Source organism: Bufo gargarizans, chromosome 5 (genome assembly GCF_014858855.1).
Source record: "Bufo gargarizans isolate SCDJY-AF-19 chromosome 5, ASM1485885v1, whole genome shotgun sequence".
NCBI classification, from domain to species: Eukaryota; Metazoa; Chordata; class Amphibia; order Anura; family Bufonidae; genus Bufo; species Bufo gargarizans.
In genome coordinates this window covers 447,684,654-447,711,464 of record NC_058084.1, presented here as the reverse complement: position 1 = coordinate 447,711,464, position 26,811 = coordinate 447,684,654, and the positions used below count along the sequence as shown (strand labels likewise).

The 26,811-nt window shown below is 39.7% G+C and overlaps 1 pseudogene; it reads left to right on the top strand.

The window, feature by feature from the left end:
* On the top strand, positions 1 to 23,709 carry LOC122939507 (annotated as a pseudogene).
* The last annotated feature ends 3,102 nt before the right edge of the window (positions 23,710 to 26,811 follow it).

Here is a 26,811-nt window from a genome sequence, read left to right as displayed (position 1 = left end):
ATGCCTCAATGTCGGACAGACTGTATTCAGAGACCTCTGTCTCTTGGCTTTGGTGGTCTTGGTAAGCTGGTGGGAAGGTACCCCTGGTGGTTCCTAGCAATTCCTTTAGTTTTATCTGCTGGGTTGGGGGCTGGTTTTTACTTTTTACCTCAGAGGCAAATGAATGACATAGAGGATCAGTTCACACCAATTGGAGGTCCAGCTAAAAGTGAAAGAGAATTTGTAAAGTTGCATTTTCCCACCAATGACTCGGGGCAGTTTTCCGCACAGCGACTGTACACAGAAGGTACGTTTGTCTCTCTCTTAGCAGTCAGCACGTCTGATAATGTCATAAATGTTAACACGTTCAGAGAGCTTATGCAGCTGGATGAGATGGTGCAGAACTTCACAATCCAACTATCCGAACCTGGTGCAGTTCTTACTTTTCAGCAGTTGTGTGCACAGGACCAGAATATGCAATGTATCCCAGCTAATCCCGCTCCTATCTTTAGTAAAAGATAATGTCAGTTTAATAGAAACAATACGTATAACGTACCCCATGCTGCAAGGAAGAATTTTTTCTAGGCCAGTACATAGGTGGGGTGACATTGGATTCAGACAAAGTCTTGCAGAAAGCCAAAGCATTAAAGTTAATGTACTACCTGAGAGAAGACAACAAGGAGGACCAGGATGATAGCCTGCAATGGATCAATCACTTCATCAAATCCATCTCAGAAAATGTAGACAAACTACAACTGAAGAATATACAGGTAAAGAAGCCATCAGATATAACTTTAAGATTTTATCATGTGAATATTATTACTGCTATGCATTTAAAAAAATAACCATTTATTTTTAATGACATAAAATTTTATTACTGCTGCCTGTGATATAGTAGTAGTAGTCGTCGTAGCAGTATTTGTCAAGAAAAGCTGAGATATCACTATTAATTTAAAGAAGCACTCAGTTACAAATGAAAAATCAGCCATGACATGGTATTTATACTTGTTCCCTACTGTTAAATTGTTTGAGATTTTGGCTTCCAATTTTCTTTAACCACTAGAAAACTATTGATGAAAAAATGGAAAATGTGAAACATTTTGTATGTCTTACATTTAATGAGAATCTGATCATAGCAGTTTTGGTATTACAGATGAAAGTTACATTCACTAACTGTGGCTATCACCATTTATTGATATGCATGATTAATTTTGATGAACAAATTATTTTTGATAATTTTGTGTATGTAGACTAGGAAATTATAGCTTTTCTTCTAGAACAGCAGGTAAATCATAGATATTTATTCTATCAATGATTTTATCTTATCTGTCTATGCAACCTTCCACTATGATATTGTGGTAAACTGTTCAAAGCAAAAATATTTTCATTGATTTATCATTTTCTTTTTGTTGTGTGTTTTGCAATTTTAAAGGCTTAGATTAAATCATCCAAATGTGGAATATCTAAAAAGAAAACTACATACCCTGTCTCTTATTAGATGTAAAAGTCATGTAGTTATATTTATTTATTTTTTGTATGAATGGTCTCTAGTAGAAATGAAAGAATTTTCAGAAAGTCAGATTCGGCTGATTTGCCGAATTTTACAAATTTGCTTTGTGACGAATTACTTTGTCACAAAGCACTTTTTTTCGTAAGTAGCGGGTGTAATGACAGGGAGCTGCAATAGCGCCGCCCCCCCATCATTGTACCCCTCAGATGCCGCAGTTATACATGATCGTGGCATCTGAGTGTAAAAACAGTGCAAAATAAAAAAATGAAATCAAACTTACCTCTTACATTTGCTCATGACGGGCTAGCCACAATCTTGCTTGAAGACCTGACCTAAAATCTCGCGTGGCACAGAATTTCGGCCGAGATCTTCAATCAAGTCGGTGGCTGGTAGCCCGTCGTGAGCAAATGGAGGAGGTAAGTATGAATTTTCTAGTTTTTTACACTATTTCATGTTAAATCGATTTGCTAACACGAAGCACGAGGAAATTCGGGCTTGAGGCAAATTGAATTTATTCTGAAATTCGGATCGAATTCCACTTTGTGGGATTTGATTCGCTCATCTCTAGTCTATAGTAATCCAAAGATGTTTTTAATTAGATTTTCAGGTTGAGTAACTTTTACTGTAACTTTGTAAATTATATGCTGCAGAAAATTACATGACAAATGTAGTGAATACTATCACTAAATAAAAATGAATGGGAAAGAAGTGAAGAAATACAGCAGCAGAACTTTTATATCGACCGTACGTTAGTACAATGTACAATAAAGTGTCTTTTTAATAGGTATCTTACTTCTCATCAGTATCAAGGCAGCAGGAATTTGAAGGCATAACATCATCTGTGATTCCACTGTTTTCTATAACGTACTTTATTACCATCTTCTTTTCAATTGTGTCATGCATCAGGTAAGATGATTGTTCATTTGTTCATCATTTAGTAAAAGATGGGCTAAAAATAAAACAAGGAATACACAGCTCACCCATCCCCAGTCACTGCCATTCTGATGCTGCCCAGCTCTCAGCAACATTGGAGACTGGTGGGGTTAGTATTGCTTGTTTCATTTATTTTTGTAACCCACTCTGTTCATTTTCTAAGACATTTTTATCCATAGGACAGCTAATTTAAAATGGCTAACAATTTAAGTTAATTTACAACATAATGGCATTTAGTACAGGCACAGATAGTTAAAAATGCATAAAAACAGCAGGAAGCATTAAAGGGTCATTGAGCCTTTGAAAAAGTCTTGATCAGTGAGGGTCTGCGTGCTGAGACCCACACCAATTCCTAGAACAAGGACAGAGAAGCACTTGCATAGTGCACTCTCTCTCCCCTCACTGCAGTGTATATGTGGTGCTGTATGTATGAATTCCTCACATCTTACAATTTTTTGCAAACTATATTTTTTGCATAAAAGTATGCATTTTAGTTGCAAATTTGAATTTGTGTTTCATTTTGCTAATCACTGTTTGCTGCAAAATTGCATGAAGGTGGTTGTGTATTAATTATTAGCTTATATTTTAGATGTTTTTGTGGTCTTTGAAAATGTAGATGTTGATAACATTGAAGCTTTTTGCCATGTACAGTATATATTTTTAACACACATGTGGATAATGACCATTTATTACATGGCCTCTGTTCCAGTATTTTTAAGAGCACACACTCTTGTTAATGTATATATTTATGGTATGCATGAGCTTTGCACACTTTAGTATCTGTAACCACTTAAAGACCGGGCCATTTCCCCCCTTCTTGACCGGGCCTAATTTAGCAAATCTGACATATGTCACTTTATGTGGAAATATCTTTGGAATGCTTTTACTTATCCAAGCTGTTCAGAGATTATTTCCTTGGGACACATTGTACATCATGTTAATAGTAAATTTAAGTCAATATATTTCGCCTTTATTTATAAAAAAAATTTGAAAAGTAAAAAAAAAATTTGAAAAAATTAACTGTTTTTGAAATTGAATCTCTCTGCTCTTAAGACAGATAGTGATACCTCATACCATACTCATTAATTAACATTTAACATATGTCTAATTTAGGTTGGCATCATTTTAGTAATGTATTATTATTTTTTTAGGATGTTAGAAGGTTTAGAATTTTTGAAGCAATTTTTAAAAGTTTTAAGAAAACTTCCAAAATCAATTTTTTTAAGGACCAGTTCAGTTCTGAAGTCATTTTGAGGAGCTCACATAATAGAAACCACCCATAAATACCCCAATTTAGAAACTACACCGCTTAAACTATTCAAAAATACTAATTTTGTTAACCCTTTAAGTATTCCACAGGAATTAAAGCAAAATAGAGGTGAAATTTCAAAATGTCACATTTTTTTTGCAGATTTTCCATGTTTATAAATTTTTTCCTATAACACATCACGGGTTAACAACATAACAATCCTCAATATTTATTGTTGATTCTGCAGTTTACAGAAACACCCCATATGTGATCATATACCGCTCTATGGGAACACGGCAGGGCTCAGAAGTCAAGGAGCGCCATATGGTTTTTGGAGGGCAGATTTTGCTGGAATGGTCTTAGGGCACTATGTTGCATTTGAAGAGAACCTGAGGTACCCCATAGTGAAAACCCCCAAAAAGTGACCACATTTTGTAAACTACACCACCCAAGGAATTTTTAAGAGATGTAGTGAGCACTTTGACTCAACAGGCATTTCATAGTATTTATAACCTTTGGCTGTGAAAATGAAAAATTACATTTTTTTTTACAAGGAAATGGTGATTTAGGCCAAAACTTTCTATTTTATTATTAGAAATTCAAACAATACAATTCAGTAAAAAGAACATTATTATATATTTTATTTCCCCAATTAACCTTTACCCTCCTAGTTCCCCCCAACCAACACTCTCCCTAGCGATGCATCTCCCATCTTCCCCAACGACAAGATGAGAAGGGGGATAATGAGGGAATAGAGGCAGGAAAGCATTAGAATGTCCTTTCTCCCCAAATTCTAATGCATTTTTCCTCAGTGTTTCTTTGTTTATATAAAATATTTTCATATCTCTTAATCTTATTAACAAGGTTTAGCCATGTAAAAATACTTGGAGTATTTCGAGAGAACCAAGCCCGTGCAATCAAAAGTCTCGCCAAGAACATTATTTTGATCAAAAGGATCATTTTATATTTATGACATTCTACCTTGGAGAGGTCACTCAGTACTCAGCATTCCACCGAGAATGGAATCCCAACTTTCAATTTCTGGGTAATAAAATCATAAATTGCCCCCCAATATTGTTTCAACTCTATACAAGACCAAAACATATGCAAGTGATCCGCCCCAGGTGAGTCACACCGTGGACAGTTAGCGGTATTCCTTAAACCACAAATTTTTAAGCCATATAGGTGTAATATAGATTCTGTGCAAAATATTAAATTGAACCAAAACGTGATTAAAGTTATAAGACACTAAACTTAAATTCGCCAATATATTATCCCAGTCTTCGAGACAAATCCTTGGACCGTCAATTTTCCAAGCCTGTTGTCCCGGAGAACATGTATTATTAAATCGTGTTTTAAGTAAAAGTTTATAAAGTTGAGAAATCTTAACCTTCTGACCCACATTCCCTATCTAGTGATTCAAAGGTGTAAAAGTATCCATCCCAAAAAGCACTTTTTTCTCTACACTCGCAATTGCCGATCATAACTGAAAATATCATAACTGAAAATACCTAAACCAGGAAAAATTCTATGTTTTCTCTTTGTGCTAACTCCAAAAACGGAAGTATATCCCCATTCTCAACCACCTGTGCAACATAAAAGATATAATTTTTTTGCCAGTACTGATCACCAGCCAATTCATTAAGAGCTTGAAAATAATAATTATGCCAAAGAGGACAAAGAGAGCCCTTTATTCCCAACCAATCTCTAAGAGAACTCCAAGAGTTAGGGCTCATGCACACAAACGTTTTTTCTATCCGCTTCCGTTCCGTTTTTTTGCGGACCGTATGTGGAACCATTTAATTCAATGGGTCCGCAAAAACAACGGAAAGTAATCCGTGTGCATTCCGTTTCCGTATTTCCGTTCCGCTAAAAAGAAGTGCATGTCCTATAATCACGGTCCGAGGCCCCATTCAAGTCAACGGGTCCACAAAAAAATACGGAACACATCCGTATGTCATACATATTTCATCCGTATTTTGCAGATCCATACTGTAGAAATACTATGCCCAGCCCATATTGCTCATGTGTTTGGTAATTAATAAGTTACTGTTTCCATTTCCGATCCACAAAAAACGTATCGCATACGGAAACCATCAGTGAAAAACGGACCGCAAAACAACGATCGTGTGCATGAGCCCTTAGTAAATAGCTTCCCGGCGGCTCTATAGTCCTTTTGGGAATTAATTAGTTGACCGGATTCTAATAAAGTTAACATATTATCATACAGAGATTTCCTCACCAAGGTACTACAAAGTGGGCTAGTCTTCAAAAATAATGACCACATTTTGTAAACTACACTACCCAAGGAATTTTTAAGGGGTGTAGTGAGCACTTTGACTCAACAGAGGTTTCATAGAATTTAAAACCCTTGGCTGTGAAAATGAAAAATTACTTTTTTTTTACAAGAAAATGGTAATTCAGGCCCAAACTTTCTTTTTCACAAAAGAGAACAGGAGCATATCCCCCACAATTTGCTCCCCACTTTCTCCTGAATACAGTAATACCCCAATTGTGGTTGTAAACTGTTATTTGGGAATATGCCAGGGCTCAGAAGGAAAGGAGTGGCAACTGGGTTTTCTAACACGGAATTTTCTGTTGTGGTTTTTAAGAGCAATAGTTTTTTTTGTTTTTTGTTGACTGAGCTGCGTGACGGCTTATTTTGGAGACAAGCTGTAGTTTTTATTGGCACCATTTTGGGGTACATTAAGCTTTCTGGTAGGTTTGTATCAAATTTTTTGGGAGTTAAACTCACAAAAAAAGCTGTTTGGTGTCATTTTTCTATATTTTCTTTTTACACCGTTCACTTGATAGGGTAGAAGGGTAGATCATGTAATATTTTTGAAGATCCGGTCTTTACAGATGCAACGATACTAAATATGTCTCTTTTTTTTATGTTTCACACTATAAGAACATTTTTTTAAAAATCATGTTTTTGTCTTGCCATTTTCTTAGAGACATAACTTTTAAAAAATTTCTGGCTATGATCTTGAGTGAGGGCTTGTTTTTTGCGGGGATGAGGTGATGTTTTTATTGCTACCATTTTCAGCTACATACGACTTTTGGTTTGATTGATATTATGTTTTTTTGGAGGTGAGGTGACAAAAAAAGCAGTTTTTGCATAATTTTTATTTGTTTTTTTTACACTGTCCACTTGATGGGGTAGATCATGTGATATTTTTGTAGAGCCAGTTGTTACAGATGCAGTAATACCAAATATGTCTATTTAAAAAAAATATACGTTTTACACAATAAGAGCTTTTTTAGAAAAATAAAATCATGTTTTTGTGTTACAATTTTCTTAGAGCCATTTATTTATTTTTCTGGCTATGGTTTTGTGTGGGGGCTTGTTTATTGCGGGATGAGGTGACGTTTTTATTGCTGCCATTTTGTGGCACATACGACTTTTTGATCAATTAACATTATGTTTTTTGGGAGGTGAGGTAACTAAAAAAGCTGTTTTGGCTAATGTTTATATTTATTTATTTTTTGTTTCACGGAGTTTAGTGATATTTTTATAGAGCCGGTCGTTACGGATGCTACAATACCAAATACGTCTATTTAATTTATTTATTTTTAACAATTTTGAACAATTTTTAAATGACTTAATTAGGGAGGAAATTTTTTTTACATGTTAAACTTTTTTTGAATAAAAACGTTTTTATTTTTTTTATTTTACACTTTAATTGCTTTTATTAACCTCAAGGCACAATATGTTAGGCCTGAAGAAGGGCAACATATTTAGGTGAGAGACTAAGGCTAGTCCACACACAGTTTGTTTTTAATAGCTGCCGTTTTTGTACCAGTTTTTGTAGCCAAAGCCAGAAATTGATCCAGTAGGAAAGAGAAGTATAAGTCCTTCCTTCATTCTTTTTATTTATTTTTTTATTTATGCATTTATTTATTTTCATTCCTTCTTCATTTTGAATCCACTTTGACTCAAAAACTGCATCAGGATATATCACAAAAACTTCATCTTTAAAAAAAAATGTATGTGAAACAATCTTTGGGTGTTTATTTGTCCTATCTCCTTTTTTACAGAGTTGATTGTGTGAGGAACAAATCCTGGGTGGCTGTCTTTGGAGTCCTTTCTTCTGGATTAGCTGTTCTCTCCAGTTTTGGCCTTTTATTAATTTGTGGAGTGCCTTTTGTTGTCACTGTTGCAAATGCTCCATTTCTTATTTTAGGTAAGTTACTGTATGATAAAGAGATAGATAGATAGATAGATAGATAGATAGATAGATAGAAAGCAGAAATCTGGCAGCACTAAATCAAAGCTTAAACAAAAAAAGGGTGCACGCCACGGGGGACTAGACTATTACCCAGCACTGCAAAGTCAGTAAAAATGAAAAAGATTATACTTTTATTCACCCATGTGGATACACAATGTTTTGACTCAACCCTAGAACCTTTCTCAAATAGATAGATAGATACGAATTTGGAGGTGCAAGCCAAGGACTAGACATATAATCCAAAAATTATAAAAAGACAGTACTCTCGCAGAAAAATTTATAATAAATCTTATTTATTTACCCATGTGGTCGCAACATTTCAACTCATCAATTGAGCCTTTCTCAAGCAAGTGTATCGATCACAAAGTGGGGTATATAAAGGCAAATTTAAAATTTTGCATGATTGCATTAAATAATAAAATAAAGCAAACAATTAATACATGATTACACATTGTAAAGTGCTATGTGCAGTGTAAAAATACATAATATATACCATTATCACATTTGAAATATATACCCTTATTTATATAAAGTGTCCATAATTCAGTAATGTGCAATTGCATTCAATTAATGTGAGAGTCTCTCAATAACAATCCAGATGTAAAAAACAATTGGCCATGTGAAATAGATATAATCCAGAATGACAGGAGATGACCATACTTACCACATAATAAAGCATGTATGGAGGAGCGCCATGTACACCGTTCTAATTAGCTAACTGCACATACCTGTGAGTCAGAGAGGAATAACATTGTGCGCATGTCAGACATCCACATTGAATCCATGGGATATGCAGTGGCCATATTGAATATGGGAAAAGGGAGCACTCACAAACCTAATGCAACACTCACTCCTCCATTTTGGAAAAGGAAAAAACAAAACCATAGAACATCCATATTCACATATAAACTACATATGGCTCAGATCAGAATCTTGATTGATGGGCATAGGTCGAGGTTCTCCTGATTCAATTAAACATTGAATAAAGAATAACCCCGCAGGTGTGACGCAAGGTTTTCACATCCATAGGATGCGCAAGCCTCACCACTAGAGAGGAGACCTATACATCACCCACAGTCATGGGCGATGCATGTCTCGGTCCCATCATGTCACGCTGGACAGGATACAAAATACCACAGAAAACCACAACAACAAGTGTCTAGGCCAGAAGCTGGGGATAAAGGTCACCTCCTTACAAATCCCAACCAGCTCTCCCTAGACTAATGTGCCCACGTTCAGACCCTGAAGGTGGGAATAAACGTGCCCCTGTGCCTAAGGTTGAAGATACCCTAAAATCCCTAAGATAGTGACAGGGGAAAAGAGACAGCCTGCTTCCTCAGGACCTGGAGGAGGCAGGCGTCTCCCTAACAGCCTAGACAGAACACACAAAAGAAAACCAAAACCAACTTTTCTTGTCACAGAACAGAAATGGCAAATCCTTCCTTCCTCTATAACCCGCACAGGACACTGGGAAGAGGAAGGATTTAAAGTCATACAAATGACACCACCCAGAGCACCTGAAGGGAGACGGATACAGCTCAACTCCAAAACAAAAACAGAAAACTACACACGTGCTGCTAACCTGGCAGACCTCCGCACATAGCCTGAGCAGGGCATGACACATCAGAAACCTATCACAGGAAAAAGAAATTGAAAAAAGATAAAAAGTGATCATAAAGTAAAACTAATAATGGCCAAAGATTACATAGAGTCAGTTGTGGATGCAGTTCATGGGTGAGTGCATCGTCACCTTCATTCTCCAGGCCATAATCTAGAAAAAAATATCAAATAATGTAAATAGATTTTATTAAATTAATATAATAAAATCTCATTTTTGATTGCTTGTCTCCATAGAAACTAATTGTTCCTGCTGCACAGGACTAATGATTTTTGGTGCAGACAGATCGACAAAATGATTGGAAATGAGCATCCCCAATAATCTGAGTAAAAGAACCCTAAATCATCCTCTAGAAAACGTAACAAATCATCTGCATAGGGAGAAATTCTAAACTCCATACACTAATAATGGGGAGACAGGGCAGCCTTGCATTGTCCTCTGCCCCAGAGTTAAAAAAAAATATTGAGAAACCAGTCCACTGATAATAATTTCCCCCCAAGATCTAGCACACATAAGATCAATCCACTTAGCAAAACTGGGACCGATCAATAGCAGAACCAGGAAAAAATTTCCACCCTACACTATCAAATGCCTTGATGGCATCAAGTGATGTGTAGTGCACTCCCATATAAATGGTGCATTTGTAGCAAAGAGAATAATTTGCTCATAATGTTCATTTTAGTCCATTTAGCAGTCATAAAGCCTGATTGGTCCCTGTGGATTAACCTAGGAACGCCTTTAAATAACCTTATCGTCAGGACCCGGGTGAATCTTTTTGGATCTGTGTTGCTCAAGGATATAGGAGAACAATAAGAATTTAGATCCTCACCACCCTTATCCTGTTTCACAAATTAAATGATAAAACCCTCCTCAAAAGATAGAGCTAGCGCCCCCTTAGTAAAAACTCCCAACTTTCCCATGTGGGCAAAGCAATGTATTCTGTCTCCAATAGGTCTGCTTCTATCCCTTCCTGCAATCTTTGCTGAATTGCCTACAGTTTTATAGTAGTGTATTTCCCTAAACAAAACCCCTTAAAAAGCCCACATATTCTTTTAATGAGTGGAGATTAGTGTCAACTAATTTATTCTTATGGAGGTTGACCACTGAACTTCATCCCAATGAAAAGCAACCGATACCAAACAGTGGTGAAATATTCTGCGTGTCTCTTAAATAAATAAAAATTCCATTTATTAAAAAAAAATATATATATTGTAAAATAAGCATGGTGTTCTGTCCTCCTTATGTGTGAAGGTACATAGCTTGACAGACAGCTAAACCTTTCCAATAAATTGACAATGGAGTAACGTCCAACTTCATCTTTATTGCAAAGATATATATCGGGTAAAACTAAGGAACAGAAAAATAATACACTTACTAATGTAGTCTGACATATGACAATACACATAATACAATATGCGTACAGATGCAAACCATGTGAAACATACCAGGGGTGCTACCGTAAGCTTAGATATAAAGGATGGATCAGGTCACTACCAGACCATGTGGATACCTCTGTAATGTGTGGCTGTGAATGACTGCTATGTGCAGGGTTCATGATGTTACTAGAGTTCATAGGCAACAAGTTATGGAAGCTGAAGTAGGTCAAACTTCTAGTGTGAAGAGCTGCAGTGTATATAAACGGCCACTAGATGGAGCAGTTACACAATGAACAGAGAATTATACATTATAAAGCATATTAACTGTGAATACATTAACAACAACAACTGCTGAAGGCATGACACTCCCCGTCTGGTATCTAAAGGATACCACAATTAAGTCACCTCTGGAGAGAGCAACAAAATCAGTTCAGTAACAGGTCTGAGGAAGAGTTTAGGCTCATGTTGCCTGCAGACTTTAACTTCCACCTTTCTGACTTTCCCATCTTCACTTGGGAACACCTTAGTTATCAGTCCCAAATGCCAGTCATTTCTTCTTGACTGAGAGTCTTTGACAAGAACAACATTACCAACCTTCATGTTGGGTTTGCTGGTTTGCCATTTATTCCGGACATATAGTGTAGAGATGTATTGTTTATTCCAGAAGGAATCTGCTAAGGTCTGCACTCGTCTCCACTGACACTTGTACAGGTCTTTAGTACTAAATTCACCACGAGGAGCTGATGTTGTACCGTCCTTTTGGGTGAGAAGAGTGCAAGGGGGGAGCAAGAAAGGATCCTCTGGATCGTTGGATATGAAGTCAAAGGTCTGGCATTTATGATCGCCACTACTTAATCTATGAAAGTTGAGAGGGTCTCATGGGTGAGCCTTAAAGTTCCCAGCTGTAGAAAGACAGAATCAAGGATCCAGCGTGCTACATATGCCAATCATACGTTTCCAAGAGCCTCCCATGTGAGAGGAATGTGGGGGGTTGAATGTCCATTTACAGCCTTGGTCAGCAAGATATCTCTCTACATTGCCACTGTCAATGTTTGAAGGAATATGCATGCAGTTCTTTGCAGGCTCCAACGAAGTTGGTACCCCTATCAGAATGGATACGTTTAACTGGTCCTCTAATGGGAATGAAATATCTGAGAGCATTTATAAAGCTGGATGTATCTAAAGACTTCTATATGCACAGCCCTGATACTCATGCACGGAAATATGACTGCCCAGCGTTTACTGTTTGCATGGCCTCCTCTAGTGTGTCGTGTGGTTATACACCAGGGGCCAAACATATCAAGACCAACATTAGTAAAGGGGGGTTCTGTACTGAGTCTGTCAGCAGGGAGGTTAGCCATCTTCTGTGACTGAAACATACCACGTAGTTTTTTGCAAGTGACACATTTAAAAATAAGACAACTCACAAGCCTATTTGCTCCCATTATCTAGCTGTACGTAAAGCTCCTTCAGTGAACAAATGTCCCTGATGTTTAGTCCTCTCATGGTAGTGTTGCACAAGTAGTGATGTAATATGATTGTTTGGGAATATTATGAGATTACATTCCTTACTCTCGAGTTTCGCATTCGAAATACGTCCCCCAACTCTCAACAGTTCATTAGCATCTATAAAGGGGTCAAGTCTCTTGAGGGAACTGTCTTTAGGAACACTCTTTTAATTTCGGAGGAGTTCAAATTCTTGAGCATAAAACTCTTGTTGGATACAACGTATGATAACATCTCCGGCCTCTGTGAGCTCGTCCACTGTATGGCCCTTACGACAGTAATGCCAACCTTTGCAGTGTTGTGACCCTGTAGGTATGTGGATCAAGCCAGTTATAGCTCTTTTCAGTGATTTCCACATAGAAAACTTGTTCAATCGTTTGGATCCAAGCTCTCTGTTAGAAACTTTTGTGGTGAGTACAGAAACATGAGGACGAATCTCTGCATCAACATTTGGCTCTAGTAGTTCAAATGTGTCTTTCTCAAGAGTGTCAAGTACAGGTTTGTAGAGGAATGGTGGCCCTGTGAGCCATGTAGTATCTTTAAGGTGGGCTGCTGGAACAGCTCTTGTAGCATGGTCTGCTGGGTTGAGGTCAGTTGGTACATAGTGCCACTGAGTAGGCCGTGTCGACCTCCTGATTCTTTGAACTCTGTTATGAACATAGACATAAAATCACCTAGTCTCATTGTAAATGTAGCCCAACACTACAGGGTGGGCCATTTATATGGATACACCTTAATAAAATTGGAATGGTTGGTGATATTAACTTCCTGTTTGTGGCACATTAGTATATGTAAGGGGGGAAACTTTTCAAGATGGGTGGTGACCATAGCGGCCATTTTGAAGTCGGCCATTTTGAATCCAACTTTTGTTTGTGACACATCAAACTTATTGGGAAATTCACAAGAAAAACAATGGTATGCTTGGTTTTAGCGTAACTTTATTCTTTCATGAGTTATTTACAAGTTTCTGACCACTTATAAAATGTGTTTAATGTGCTGCCCATTGTGTTGGATTGTCAATGCAACCCTCTTCTCCCACTCTTCACACACTGATAGCAACACCGCAGGAGAAATGCTAGCACAGGCTTCCAGTATCCATAGTTTCAGGTGCTGCACATCTCGTATCTTCACAGCATATGCTGTGATACGAGATGCACAGCTGCCTGGACTGAACCTCTGCAGGAGAGAAGTAGGCATATGCCCTATATATACGTAAGTTAGATAATGCCGTTAGAGATTCTCTCTATGATATCCATAGTGCCTCTTTCTCTGAGGGAAGTGGTGAATCCCAATCACATGAATCTGTGGTTAACTCTCTGAGCAGGGTCTTATCTTGGATAGTCAGAGGGGCTTCTAATCCTAGTGGATCATACAGACTGTTAATGGTGGATAAGACTCCACGTCGTTTGAAGGGTTTTTGTTCTTGGTTGACCTGAAAGGTAAAGGTGTCAGACTTGAGGTCCCAGCTAAGCCCTAGCTGCGCTGCATAGGTATTGGGTCTGTCGCCAAGTCTAGATCTTTCAAATTACTGGCATGATCTTGAGTAGAAAAGGCCTCCATAACAGCTTTGTTGTTTGAAGCTATCTTATGCAGTCTGAGGTTTGAACAGGAAAGAATACTTTGAGTTCATTTGAGTAGACTAATTGCAGCCTTTGGTGAGGGAAGGGACTTTAAGCCATCATCTACATAGAAGTCTATTTCAACAAACTTCTTAACGTCCTCCCCATAGTCTTTTTCACCGTCTTGGGCAGAAAGTCTGAGTCTATAAATAGCATCTGCAGGAGATGGGCTGTTGCCGAAAACATGCACCTTCATGCAATATTCTATCATGTCTTGGGTAGGGTCCTTGTCCTTGAACCAAAAGAATCTCAAGAAGTTTCTATGCTCTTCTTTAACTAGGAAACAATAGAACATTTGTTGTATGTCGGCAACTACAGCAATGGATTTTTTACGGAATCTGATGAGGACACGAGAAGTGTGTTGTTGAGGTCTGGTCCTGTCAAAAGAACATCATTGAGAGAGACTCCCTCATATTGTGAACTGGAGGCTTTCTTCCTTTTCCTTTAGGGGTGGAGCTACTTCTGCATGACTGTTCTCCAATATCGTGTTCATGAATAAGAAAAAATGTTCCATCTTCTCTGGTCTTTTCTGAAAGTTGCGTTTGAGTGAACAGAAGCGTTTAAAGGCCTTATCCCTGTTGTTCGGAAGATGGCGTCTCTGTGTTTTGAAGGTGTTACACCTGTGTTACAAAGGTAGTGGTGCAACCCAGGTGTTCATTTTATCCTTGAGGAATTCTTGCTCCATTATGTTTAAGAAGGCCTCATCTTTAATAGAGGGAGCTATCTTATGGTCTTCCTTGGTCCTCTGGAACACCGTGCACCCTACGTGGTCTTGGTCTCCACCACAAGAATGATTCTTGATTTCTGTAAAGTCAGGATATAGCACACTTGCCGGCTTCTCTCTCACAAGGAATTTGTTAGGACAAGTCTGAAAGAGGGATGGACATCCGTTCTCTAAGGTATTCGTGTAAAGAGAATTCACCATGGTTGGCTTGTGAACATTTCGTAGGCAGACATCACCTATAATAACCCACCCCAGGTCAAGCTTCTGAGCATATAGAGAACTGTGAGGACCGTTTATTTGTTTTCTCACCTTGTGGACTATTATGATATCTCTTCCGAGTAGAAGTACTATTTGGGCCTCTGGGTCGAGTGCAGGTATGAGATGCGCTATGGATTTCAGATGTCCATAATGTAATGCTGCTTCAGGTGTAGGAATTTCTTCTCTGCTGTTTGGCATCCGATTGCATTTGATTAAGGTAGGTAGAGGCAGGGATGCTTCACCATTTATGGATTCGATTTGGAAGCCAGTAGCTCTTCTGCCTTTTTCTTCACTCACACCTGTGCAAGTCTTAAATGAATACGAAGAGCAGTGTCCTTTAATATTAAAGATATCAAAGAAAGCCGAGTTAGCAAGAGATCTATTACTTTGATCATCAAGGATGGCATACAACCTTACCACTTTCTCTTTATGGCCAATGGGATAAACTGTAACAAGACAAATTTTGGAGCAGGATTTGTTACTAAGACCTTCTCCACAGACTTGAGTGCACTGGGGTGTCACTTCAGGAGGTACGGTGTCTCTCTCCTCCCCGCCATGCTCTACAGCCTGGTCTGATGTTGTGAGGGTCCATGGAGCTGGCCCAGGGTGTAAAGCTGTATGGTGCTCTTTACTGTTACATTCCAAGCATTTGATGTTCGCTGTACAGTCTTTTGCAAGATGAGAGGTTGATGCACAACACCTGTAACAAATGTGGTTTTCCTTGAGGAAGGTTTTGTGGTCCCTGAGAAGTTTTTCTCTAAATCCTCTGCATTTTAGCAATGAGTGTGGTTTCTTATGCAGAGGACATTCTCTGCATGGGTCCTTTGTTGAGATCTTCTCAGTCTCTGCAGTATTGTAGGAGGAGTCTTTAAAAGATACACTGGTTTTGTAACAGGTGAACTTTTCATGTTACGAAGTGAGACAGGTTTACCTGATTTGGGGTAAGTGCTGTCAAACATCGAGAAGTCAAAGCTGGGATCATTCCTAGTCTTTGCTTGCTAGTGCACAAAGTCCACAAAGAATGAGAATGGAGGAAATGGGAAATTGTGCTGTTGCTTGTACCTGCAGCCTTGAGCAATCCACTTCTCTTGCAGGTTGTAAGGTAGTTTTTGTACTATGGGGTTTACACCACGTGCAATATCTAAGAATGCCAGACCTTGTAAGTCTCCTTCAGCTTTGGCAACTTAAAGCTCTGTCAGTAGATAACTCAGCTCTCTCAGCTTCTGGAAACCTTTGTTTTGAATCTTGGGGAAATCCTCAATTTGAAGAGTGCATTCTCTATCACTTCTGGTGAGTCGTAACACTCCTCAAGTCTTTCCCAGATCATGTTTAGCCCTGTGTTTGGGTAGTTAATATTAATGGCTCTAATCCGCTTTGCATGCTCTGCAGTCTCATTTCCTAGCCATTTGACAAGAAGATCAACTTCTTCACATGCAGACAGATCCAGGTCTCTGATTGTATTTCTGAATGATGATCGCCATGACCTATAGCTTTCAGGTCTGTCATGAAACTTGGAGAGTCCCTTGGATTGTTGCTGTACTAACCGCCATCTACTTGTTCTTTCTTAAAGGATTTGACTATACTACAATCATTTGCAGGTTTGAATGCAGGTTGCATTGGGGGCTAATGCTCTATGAAAAAATTGTCTCCTTCAATGCAGGGTTTCTGGTTAGCTGAGGTCACTTGTTGTGTGGTGGGAGTCTGGGGCTCTTTAGCAGGGGTTGACGCTGCTCTTGGACCCAAATTTAGGTCGTCATCCGACTCAGACATAATCTGAAGTACGTTGCGAGTTATTGTGATAATCAGGTTCAGGCCCAAATATGTTGCTGAGTCTATCGCTTGTGGAGTTTTCTGCTTCCTCCAAAGCCTCTACTTCTGCTACAGCAGCTGCAGCTTTCTTTTCCACAGTTAGCTTTTCCAGAGCTGCTTCCATGCGTGATTTCTCTTTAATTGTCTTTCTTGTTCGGCAAATGTCGCGTGGATTTTGGCGGCTTTGGCTTTTGTCCGGGCAATGGCAACTGTGGAGCTGCTCACGGATCTCTTTGAGCTTCTGGAGCTAGCTAGGATGCGAGACCTTGTCTCGAACAGTTCGGATTCGCTTGTCGACATAATGACACTGTGGACAGGTTTGCACACTTGCAAGGGTGGCGATGCTGCACCATAGCACTTTGCAGGGTTCAATATCATGTGTTCCAGCCTATTAGAGGTTGCTGACTCACTGCGGCCAGCATTTAAGGAATCACAGTTTCTTGTATCCAGCTTGTTAGAAGCCGTTGTTTTACTGCGGCCAGGATTTAAGGAATCGCAGATCCTCGTATCCAGCTTGTAAGAGCTGCTGTTTTACTGCAGCCAGGATTTAAGGAATCGCAGATCCTCATATCCAGCTTGTAAGAAGTCGCTGTTTTACTGCAGCCAGGATTTAAGGAATCGCAATTTCTCATATCCAGCTTGTAAGAGCCGCTATTTTACTGCAGCCAGGATGTAAGGAATCGCAGATCCTCGTATCCAGCTTCTAAGAAGTCGCTGTTTTACTGTTCTGTCCTCCTTATGTGTGAAGTTACATATACAGGTGCAGGATATAAATAGAGATAAGCTAATTTCTTAAAAGTTTGATTCGGCTGATTCGCTGAATTAAAAAAAAAAATTCACTTCATGACTAATTACTTTGTCACAAAGCGCATTTTTTTTTAAAGTAGCGAGTGCAATGACAGGGAGTGGCGATAGCTCCACCCCGTCATTGTACTCCTCAGATGCGGCGTTCATACATGATCAACGGCATCTAAGTGTAAGATTAACAATAAAAAAATAATTCATCAAACTTACCGCCTCCATTTGCTCGTGACGGACCGGCTGCCGCCATCTTGCTTGAAGATCTCGGCCAAAATCCCGTGCGGCGCGAGATTGCGTCATCACGCCGGCTAGATTTCGGCCGAGATCTTCAAGCAAATGGAGGAGGTAAGTTTTAATTTTTTCAGTTTTTTATACTATTTCAGGTTAAATCGATTCGCTGACACAAAGCACGAGGAAATTCGGCTTCTAGGTGAATCGAATTTATCCTGAAATTCGGATCAAATTCGTGGGATTCGATTTGTTCATCTCTAGATATAAACCACAGCTAAAAATCCAACGTATTGATTCTTTTCCACAATATACAGTAGATCAGGGATCTCGAACTCGGCCAGATATATGGGCCTCACGTAGAAAAAAATTCCAGTTGACAAGCAGTGTTCATTTTAAATACAATGCAAAATGATTTTTAATAGAATATAGCACCGCATACCTCTTACATCCAGTGACATCTCTTTTCTCATCTTCTTCATTCGGACCAGACCTCTTTCGCAACCTCTTTCAGCCATGTCTGGTCTCTGCAGAGTTTCACACAAAAACGTCTTAGGTTCTTCGCTTTTCCATTATCCTCCTCCTCCTGGTGCCCCAACATTGTCATCCTGCTGCCCTCAAGCCTCTGCCCATTGTGCTCCCTTATGCCCACAAACACAATACTGCAAAAATAACAGTTCCATACAGATAGTTCACCCCCAAACTGCCCTTAATAGTAATAGTGCCCCTAAAGTACCCCAATGGTGATAGTGCTACCCAAGAGTGACCCCATTAGTAGCAATACTCTCCATATTGTGCCCAATAATAATGTCCCCACAATATACACAGCAGTAACAAGGCCCCTCTATAACACACCCCTTTGGAGCCACCATTAGTAATAAGGCCTATCTATAAGGTACCGGTATGGAGCCCACAGTAATAATAAAGTCCTCTGTAGTGCCCCCAGTAGGTATAATGCCCCTTATATTCGCCCTAATATGTATTATGCCTCCTGTAGCAGCTCTATTATTTATAATGCCCTCACTCTTCATACACAAGCAGGGTAAAGTCATTTCAAAATACATTGACATGGAAGAGCGCTATATCAGAGGTCTCAAACACACGGGCCTCATGCGGCCCTCTGAGTCAATTACCAGTGACACGCCTCAAGGCAGTCAGCGGCTGTTTACAGTGGGCCAAGGGATTTTGTCCCTGCTGTTCAGCCTCATAGGCCTCAGGCCACTAGGCATCCTGATGCCGGAATGCCTTTCCATGTCATTGCACCGCCTAAAACCTGGCACAGGAGGTTGCGATGATGTCATTGCACAGGGGTTTGCGTGCTTGAGACCCCTGCTATATATAAACCATGCGCTCTTCTATGTCAATATATTTTTATATTAATTCTCCCATCTAGTGTACAATATGAGGAGTGAGTAGAGTGAAAACATTGTCCCACTCAGTGCATGCTTATTCAAGTGGTGGCATTGTCAACAAGAGTGGTCATAGTCCTCACAGTGGTTAATCCTGCTCCAGAGCTTCCCCAGGCTGTGTGTACAGTGGACAGAGGGTGCAACCCTTCTTCCCCTCAGGGCACACCCTGGGCTTTTAGGGCCTCCTGCCAGGTGGTGACCTTGGTGATCAAGGTTTCCCTTGATGTTAGGTGGATGGGTATCAGAGTGCAAGGCAGGAAAGCAGGTGGAGGGTTGGCGGAAAGTTGGAGGCAATGACCAGGCCCCCTTGGTTAAAACAAATAACAGTCCCTTTACTGAGGATGATGGGTGTCACAGTGCAATCACAAGCAGTAGGTACAATTTTAAAGTATTTCACAAATCAGTAGTTTTCCAAAAGGCTCTATATAGCAGATAAGTCCTTGCTCTATATTTTCTGCAGTTCCCAGCTGTGGGGTGTAGTCCCAAAATGAAGGGATAGTCTGTCTCAGAAGTGTCGCAAGCATCAGAAGCATTTAACCCTCAGTTTAAAAGCAAAGTAAAAGTAGGCAGAGTCAGCTGCTAAACAGATCCCTTGATATACCACCACCGGTTCAAAATATGCAAGTATATTACAACGATCAGAGTAACCATCATGTAGTAGCAGTAGATGGGTAGAAGTTATTAGACAGAACACACCAAATAGATTATATACTGCAGTTCTCTTGTCAATAGGGGAAATGGGGAATAAAGTAAAAACGTTGGCAGTCAACCATGATTTGAATCATATAAAGGAGAGACAGAGCAAACAACATGAAACAGAAGCCACTGTTGGGCCTGCAACAGATTATATAGTTTACATGGTAGTAGAAGAGTATTTAACAAGTCCAACTACTGCAACAAAAAACTTCATTCCTGTAGTTTTGAGAATATTAGGAATATAATGCAGGACAAAAGGCAGGGATACAAGAGCGAGTATTGCACATTTAGCAGACTCCAGGACACTTGGTTCTGCCAGTAGTATGGGTCACCCCCAGGCAGAGAAGAGGGTTTAGGGCAGACAATGCACAAATGGAAGGTTTAGCAGTCAGCGTCCAGAATTCCACAACTCCCTGAGAAGAAGCCAGAAGAAGGACCAGCCCAGCTGCACAGTTTCAAAATCAGTGCTTTGCACATCGTCAACAAAACTCTGTCTGCAGCAATACACACATTGCTCCAGACAGAGAGAGGCCATACACCAGAGGAAGGCCGGAGGCTGGGAACAGGAATAGGGCAACATACATGGAGCTGAGCACAGCATGGAGAGGTCAGAGCATAGAGCTAGGGGGGGCGAAGCTGTAGTGTCATGCCTAATGTCACGCTCAAACAATCCCTCTGACTAAGTAAGTAGGATGTCATTATTCAAATGTGGCTTGGCTGTCACTGCAAAATAGCTGCCCAATGGTGTCAACTGCTTTCTGTAACCAACTAATAAAATTTTAAACTGGAATATGAAATTCTAAAACTCAGAGTGGTATGTCAGGGCCGAAAGGGATAAATAGCTGAAATGCTTTATAAAACAATCCCAAATTTGTAAAGTTGTTTGCATGGTAGACGGAGTGAAATGGTCATGGAGTTTTTAACACCATGTGTGCAGTGTCGGACTGGGGTACCTAGGGCCCATCAGAAAAACTTATTTTGGGGGCCCACCATACGGATACATTCAAATATAATAAATAATCTAATTTATATGAACATAGGCTGGTGGAGGTGCTGTACATTGATTAAATGTATGTAGTGCAAAAAGTCTAATGTGTTATGTGCCACTTGTGCAGAAGGTAGGAGACTAGGGGCCCACTTTGCCCAGGGGCCCACCGGGGGATTCCCCTGTACCCCTGTGGGCCAGTCCGAGACTGCATGTGTGCCTAGTAGGGCTCTGAGCAAGTTTCCTGGGGTAAATGCTGCTTCCATTTTTAGCCATTTTTGACGGTTAGATTGTACCCACCAATCCTTTCGTCAGTCCATTAGGCTAGCTCAATAGTACCTAACTAGGTCTGATACATCCAGGCCTCCTCTTCTCAATGGAACAAATAGAGAAAACTTATTTATTCTTGGGCCTGTATTTCCCAAATGAAGGTTAACATGTCTGATTGCAATTTTTGCACAGTTTTGATAGGTATAGTCAATGGTAGGCAATAAAATGTATGTACAAATTTTGGTAAGGTAAGGATTTTAGTCACAATTTTGATTATAGCAATTCATTATATAATCATCTTCCAAACTGGCAGAAATAAAAAGCAGAAGCCAAAAATTTAAAGCTGATCCAATGCATGGGTGACCAAATGATAGAACAGACTTCCATCACTCATAAATGATCATTCACCAAACCATAGCCTCCCACTTCCTCTGGACTGTGTCACGTAGAGTTGGAACTCCACAGCATACAATTACAAAATCCAGCATTGCAGCAGGTCATCAAATCTGGATTCTTGATTTGGGGCTATACTAGCCCATTCTTAAAGCATGAGAAAGGGCTAGTGTAGCCAGAAACGTATAATCGGTTTTCTTTTTTTTACTGATTTGCAATCTTCTACCAATAAAGAAACCATTTTTATGAACTGTTGCAGTGCTGGATTTTGAAATTGTATACTCGGAAATGATTGTGTTGTTACTGTAGGTAACATTATTAACAATCAGACTTATTGTCCTAATGAACAATGACATGATACAGGTAATGTATTACAGTGCTCTTTATAACTAAAGATTTTACTAATATTTCCAGGTGTCGGGGTGGACGACATGTTCATTATGATTTCCAGCTGGCAACAAACTAAAGTAAAAGATAAAGTTGAAGAAAGAATGGCGGAAACGTACTCTGAAGCTGCTGTCTCCATAACAATCACAACACTCACAGATGTTCTAGCTTTCTACATTGGAATTCTGACCTCTTTCCGGTCAGTGCAGTCATTCTGTATATACACTGGGACGGCCATCTTGTTCTGTTTTCTGTATAACATCACATTTTTTGGGGCTTTCTTAGCTCTTAATGGTAGAAGAGAGGGGAATAACAGGCACTGGTTCATATGTACAAAAGTGTCAGAAAAGAGTGATGAGCAAAGTTCGTCTGCATATAACATGTGTTGTGTTGGAGGAGGGTACAGCCAAATCACTGGCAAAGAGATTGACCACCCCATGACTATTTTTTTTCATAAGTATTATGGCCCATTCCTCACAAACATCTGGACTAAGGTCCTTGTTGGATTTCTATATGCGGGATATCTGGCCAGCAGTATTTATGGGTGTTTTCAGGTTCAGGAAGGGATTGATCTAAGGAATTTAGCTACTGATAGTTCTTATGTTCGTTCCTTCTATGACAATGATGATTTATATTTTTCAGAATATGGTCCTAGAGTTATGGTTGTGGTGACTGAGGAGGTTTCATACTGGGATTCTGATGTCCAGAGTAAAATTGACAGGTGCCTGGAGTCGTTTATAAATAACTCCTACGTTAGTGAGTCTTTCTCGGAGTCCTGGTTGAATGCATACAGAGGGATGGCTAACCAGATGAACTTAAATATTAGTGACAAGAGCAACTTTATCAACCATTTGTCAATATTATTTAGGGGATTTCCAGATTTTAAACAAGACGTGGACATTCAGTCAGGAGCTATAAGAGCTTCTCGTTTCTTCATACAGACGGTTAATGTTACTTCAGCAGTGGATGAGAGAGACATGTTAAACCAAGTCAGGGACACAGCAAAGAGCTGTGAGATCCCGCTTCTTGTATATCATCCAGCATTTATATATTTTGACCAATATGCCGTAATCATAGAGAACACCATACAGAATGTTGCTGTTGCTGCAGGCGCCATGCTTGTGATCTCGCTCCTCCTAATTCCAAACCCTCTGTGCTCCTTGTGGGTGACATTCACCATAGCTTCTATCATAGTGGGTGTTACTGGTTTCATGGCTTATTGGGATGTTAACTTAGATTCCATCTCCATGATCAACCTTGTCATTTGCATTGGATTCTCTGTAGACTTTTCTGCTCACATTACATATGCTTATGTGTCCAATCACAAAGCCAAAGTTAATGAAAGGGTGACTAATGCTTTACATTCTCTGGGTTATCCTATAGTACAGGGGGCTGTATCCACCATCTTGGGGGTTATAGTCCTCGCTGCAGCTGAGAGTTATATCTTCCGAACGTTTTTTAAAATTATGTTTCTTGTTATTGCATTTGGGATGTTACATGGACTGGTTTTCCTTCCTGTTTTTTTAACTTTTTTTGGCAATTGTGGTAGAAAAGAGGAAAATACTAGGAAGATACAATCTCAAATGGATATATTTCCTGCTGTGGGAGGCTACTCAAACAAGAATCAAGGTTTTGGTGGTGTATCACGGGAAATGGACTTAAATAAGCAGAAAACAACATCCAGTTATTATAATGATAGTTTCTGCTCAGATCTAGACTGTCCATAATTGTTTATCCAAAGTACTTGCAATAATTTGAATCATATATTGTTCATAATATATTAAAACCTATATCATTAAAGTCCTGAAAACTGTGCTGTATGATGTTATAAAGTTGACAATTACTTAGTAATTACTTCAAAATTGGATTTATGGATGCAATCTATTCTGCTCCTATTTGGTCCAATAACAAGAAAATATGAATATAAGACATCGCTACTAAACTACCAAACCCTACTTGTTGCTACCGCTGCAATTATAGTCACAGCTAATGATATGCCAACACTTTTACATACACATACTCACTGGCATCAAACAGGTTTTAACCAAGTTACCTTTCAAGGTTATGAGTAGGTTGGAGTGACATAGAGAAATGTATTACATTTTAAGATTTAAAGGGGAGTTTGAACATGCTAAACTACAGATAGAAATAGGTAGGGGCTGGGCAGAGCAATACAATAATTCCTTTTATGGAGTAGTGTGAATATGAACTTTTGTTCTGCCTTGTTCTGTAACGGCAAGTGCAATGAAAGTAGAAATAGAAGGACTGCACTCTGTAGTCAAATAAAATCAATTTGATGCTACGTATGTGCAAAGGACGTTGTCCTGATCGATGTACCAACGGAATCCATAGCATGCTTAGGAATAAGATGCAATTTAGGTTAAAAAATTATTAGGAAATTCAAAAAAGATTTATATAAGATCCCCAAGTGGCAGAATTTAGTGGTGATATCTGGTGGAAGTGACTAAGGCATGAAGTTTTAGTCAGGTAATGGAAAATGGAAAAAAAGTGAGGACTAATAACTGGAAAACAATAGTAGGCTCAAAGCAATATAGTAGAATACAAATACATACTGTATGTTACAAGTCCAAGGTTGCAGACTTACAGCAGATACATTTACAGCTTGTATTATATGCTTAGGAAGCAGGTTACTGAAATATGTCTGCCATGTAGAGAAAGATAGAAGATGTAATGCAAGCACCCTCGCGGCAGTGTTTCACTGTGAAGTGATTTCTACATTCTTCTTCAGAACCTCAGCCTTCTGCTATGGGTAAAGGCTGTAGCACCAAACTAGGAAAACACTAGAGTTGTCCCTCATAGCAGAGTAGAGGGGTGTAAAGCAGCTTAATGCAGAGAGCAGAGTAAACTTCACATTGAAGGGCGTCATCCATTGCAGATGCAGGAAAATAACCCAGCAGAATATTCACACTACTACTAATAATAATAAAGGCAACACAAACACACCACAACAAAAACACAAAAAGTATGTTTGTAATGCTGTTCCTATCTTCTACCTAGTGCTGTCACCAGTGTAGCATTGTCAAAACTGCTGACAGGTTTCCTTTAAAATACATTCATTGACAAATAAAAACCCAGATAGAAATGTCAGATTGCTGCAAAACTCCACATACAGTTTTGTCTCAGGCAGATATGTAAATGATTACAGGTGTGGTCTGATTAGACAGTGGGTCTTTCCACAAGAGAGCATAAAAGTGCTTCTCCTGTAGTGCTCTATAAAACGGCTCTCAGAGGGTACTTTTTTCTTGATTAGAGAGTGCTAACTGCTAGACACGCCTCTACGATGCATCGAAAGGCATTTTGGCCAGTTGACAAACTTTGAGAAGTGGCACATCACTGGACCGAGAGGAGCAGGATGGTCATTTCACTGATATACTAGCTGTTACAGTTGCCTCAAGCTGGCTGAGAGTTGGACCGCTTAGATGTCCTTGTCCCCGAATTCTAGAGAGCGTTGTTAGGTTCCTTTTAGCAGTCATCCATGCTCCTGTAGGTGTAGATGAAATCCAGAGAGCTCTTACAAGGGCTAGTGAATAGTGATGCTCTACAAAACGAGTCAAAGCATGAATTGAGGGTAAGAAGCAGAATCTCTCTTTACTGAGGGATACCCGCCCGTATTTATGCAGGTCCCCATCTGGTGGACACTCCCCTAGAGGACCAGATTGAAGACTGTGACAAAGTACAGATAAACAACAGTTCAGGACACACAGACACAATGCATCCCCACAATGCATTCTGGTTTTCTCCTCTCTGCCCCGTAGACAACCGAGGAGTAATTGAATTATCTCTCAGGACAAAGGGAGATTGCCAATACACACGTGGAGACGATAGGACAGAAATCACTACTCCAACATACAATGTCACAACCATTACAGTAAACATAGACATGTAACACATCCCCATATATCTCCGGTCTGAGTGCATATTATTAGGTAAATGGCACTCAGACTACACGAATACAGTAGAATTGCCATGGAGCCAAAGTCTTTACTTTCACGTAGTCTTTCTGAATGGGCTCCATGGCATAGCAATCTGGGGTATCACTGTTCAAATCGGGCAAGTACCAAATGACCCGGCTTTCATGTCTTAAATAACCGAAATACATGGTTGCAACAAAGTATCAGCCAGAGTGTAACTGTAACAACTGTAACACCAGCCATCTAGGCTGTTCTGACCAACTGTTAGGAGCTGTTGGGAGCAGCAATTATGTGGGGGCATGCACAGGGTTCAGCAACCTACAGTACTCGAGCTGCTGTGAAACTACAATTCCAAGCAACTTACTCGGCTATTCTCGAAACTCCCACAGAAGTGAACGGAGGATTCTGGGAGTTTTAGTTTCAGAACAGCTGAATTGCCGGAGGTTGCTGATCCCTGATCTAAACCATTCCACTGTAGCTCTGGCTGTATGTTTAGGGTCGTTGTCCTGGAAGTTGAATCTCTGCCCCAGTCTCAAGTCTTTTGCAGTCTCTACCAGGTTTTCCTCCAGGATTGTTCTGTATTTGGTTCCATCTATCTTTCCATCAACTATGACCAGCTTCCCTGTCAACTGCTGAAGAAAACCATTCCCACAGCATGATGCTGACATTACGATGTTTTACGGTTTCGATAGTGTGTTCAGGGTGATGTGCAATGTTAGTTTTCTGCTACACATAGAGGGACATTTATCAAGGCCTATACACCATAATTGTGGTGTAAAAAAGTTGCACATTGTGGTGCACGGCATGTGTGCACCATAATTTGTGACTTTTTGAGCTTCTTAAAAAATAAGGCGCATCTCACGCCAGCGCAGGGACTGGCGAATGGATATATCTCCC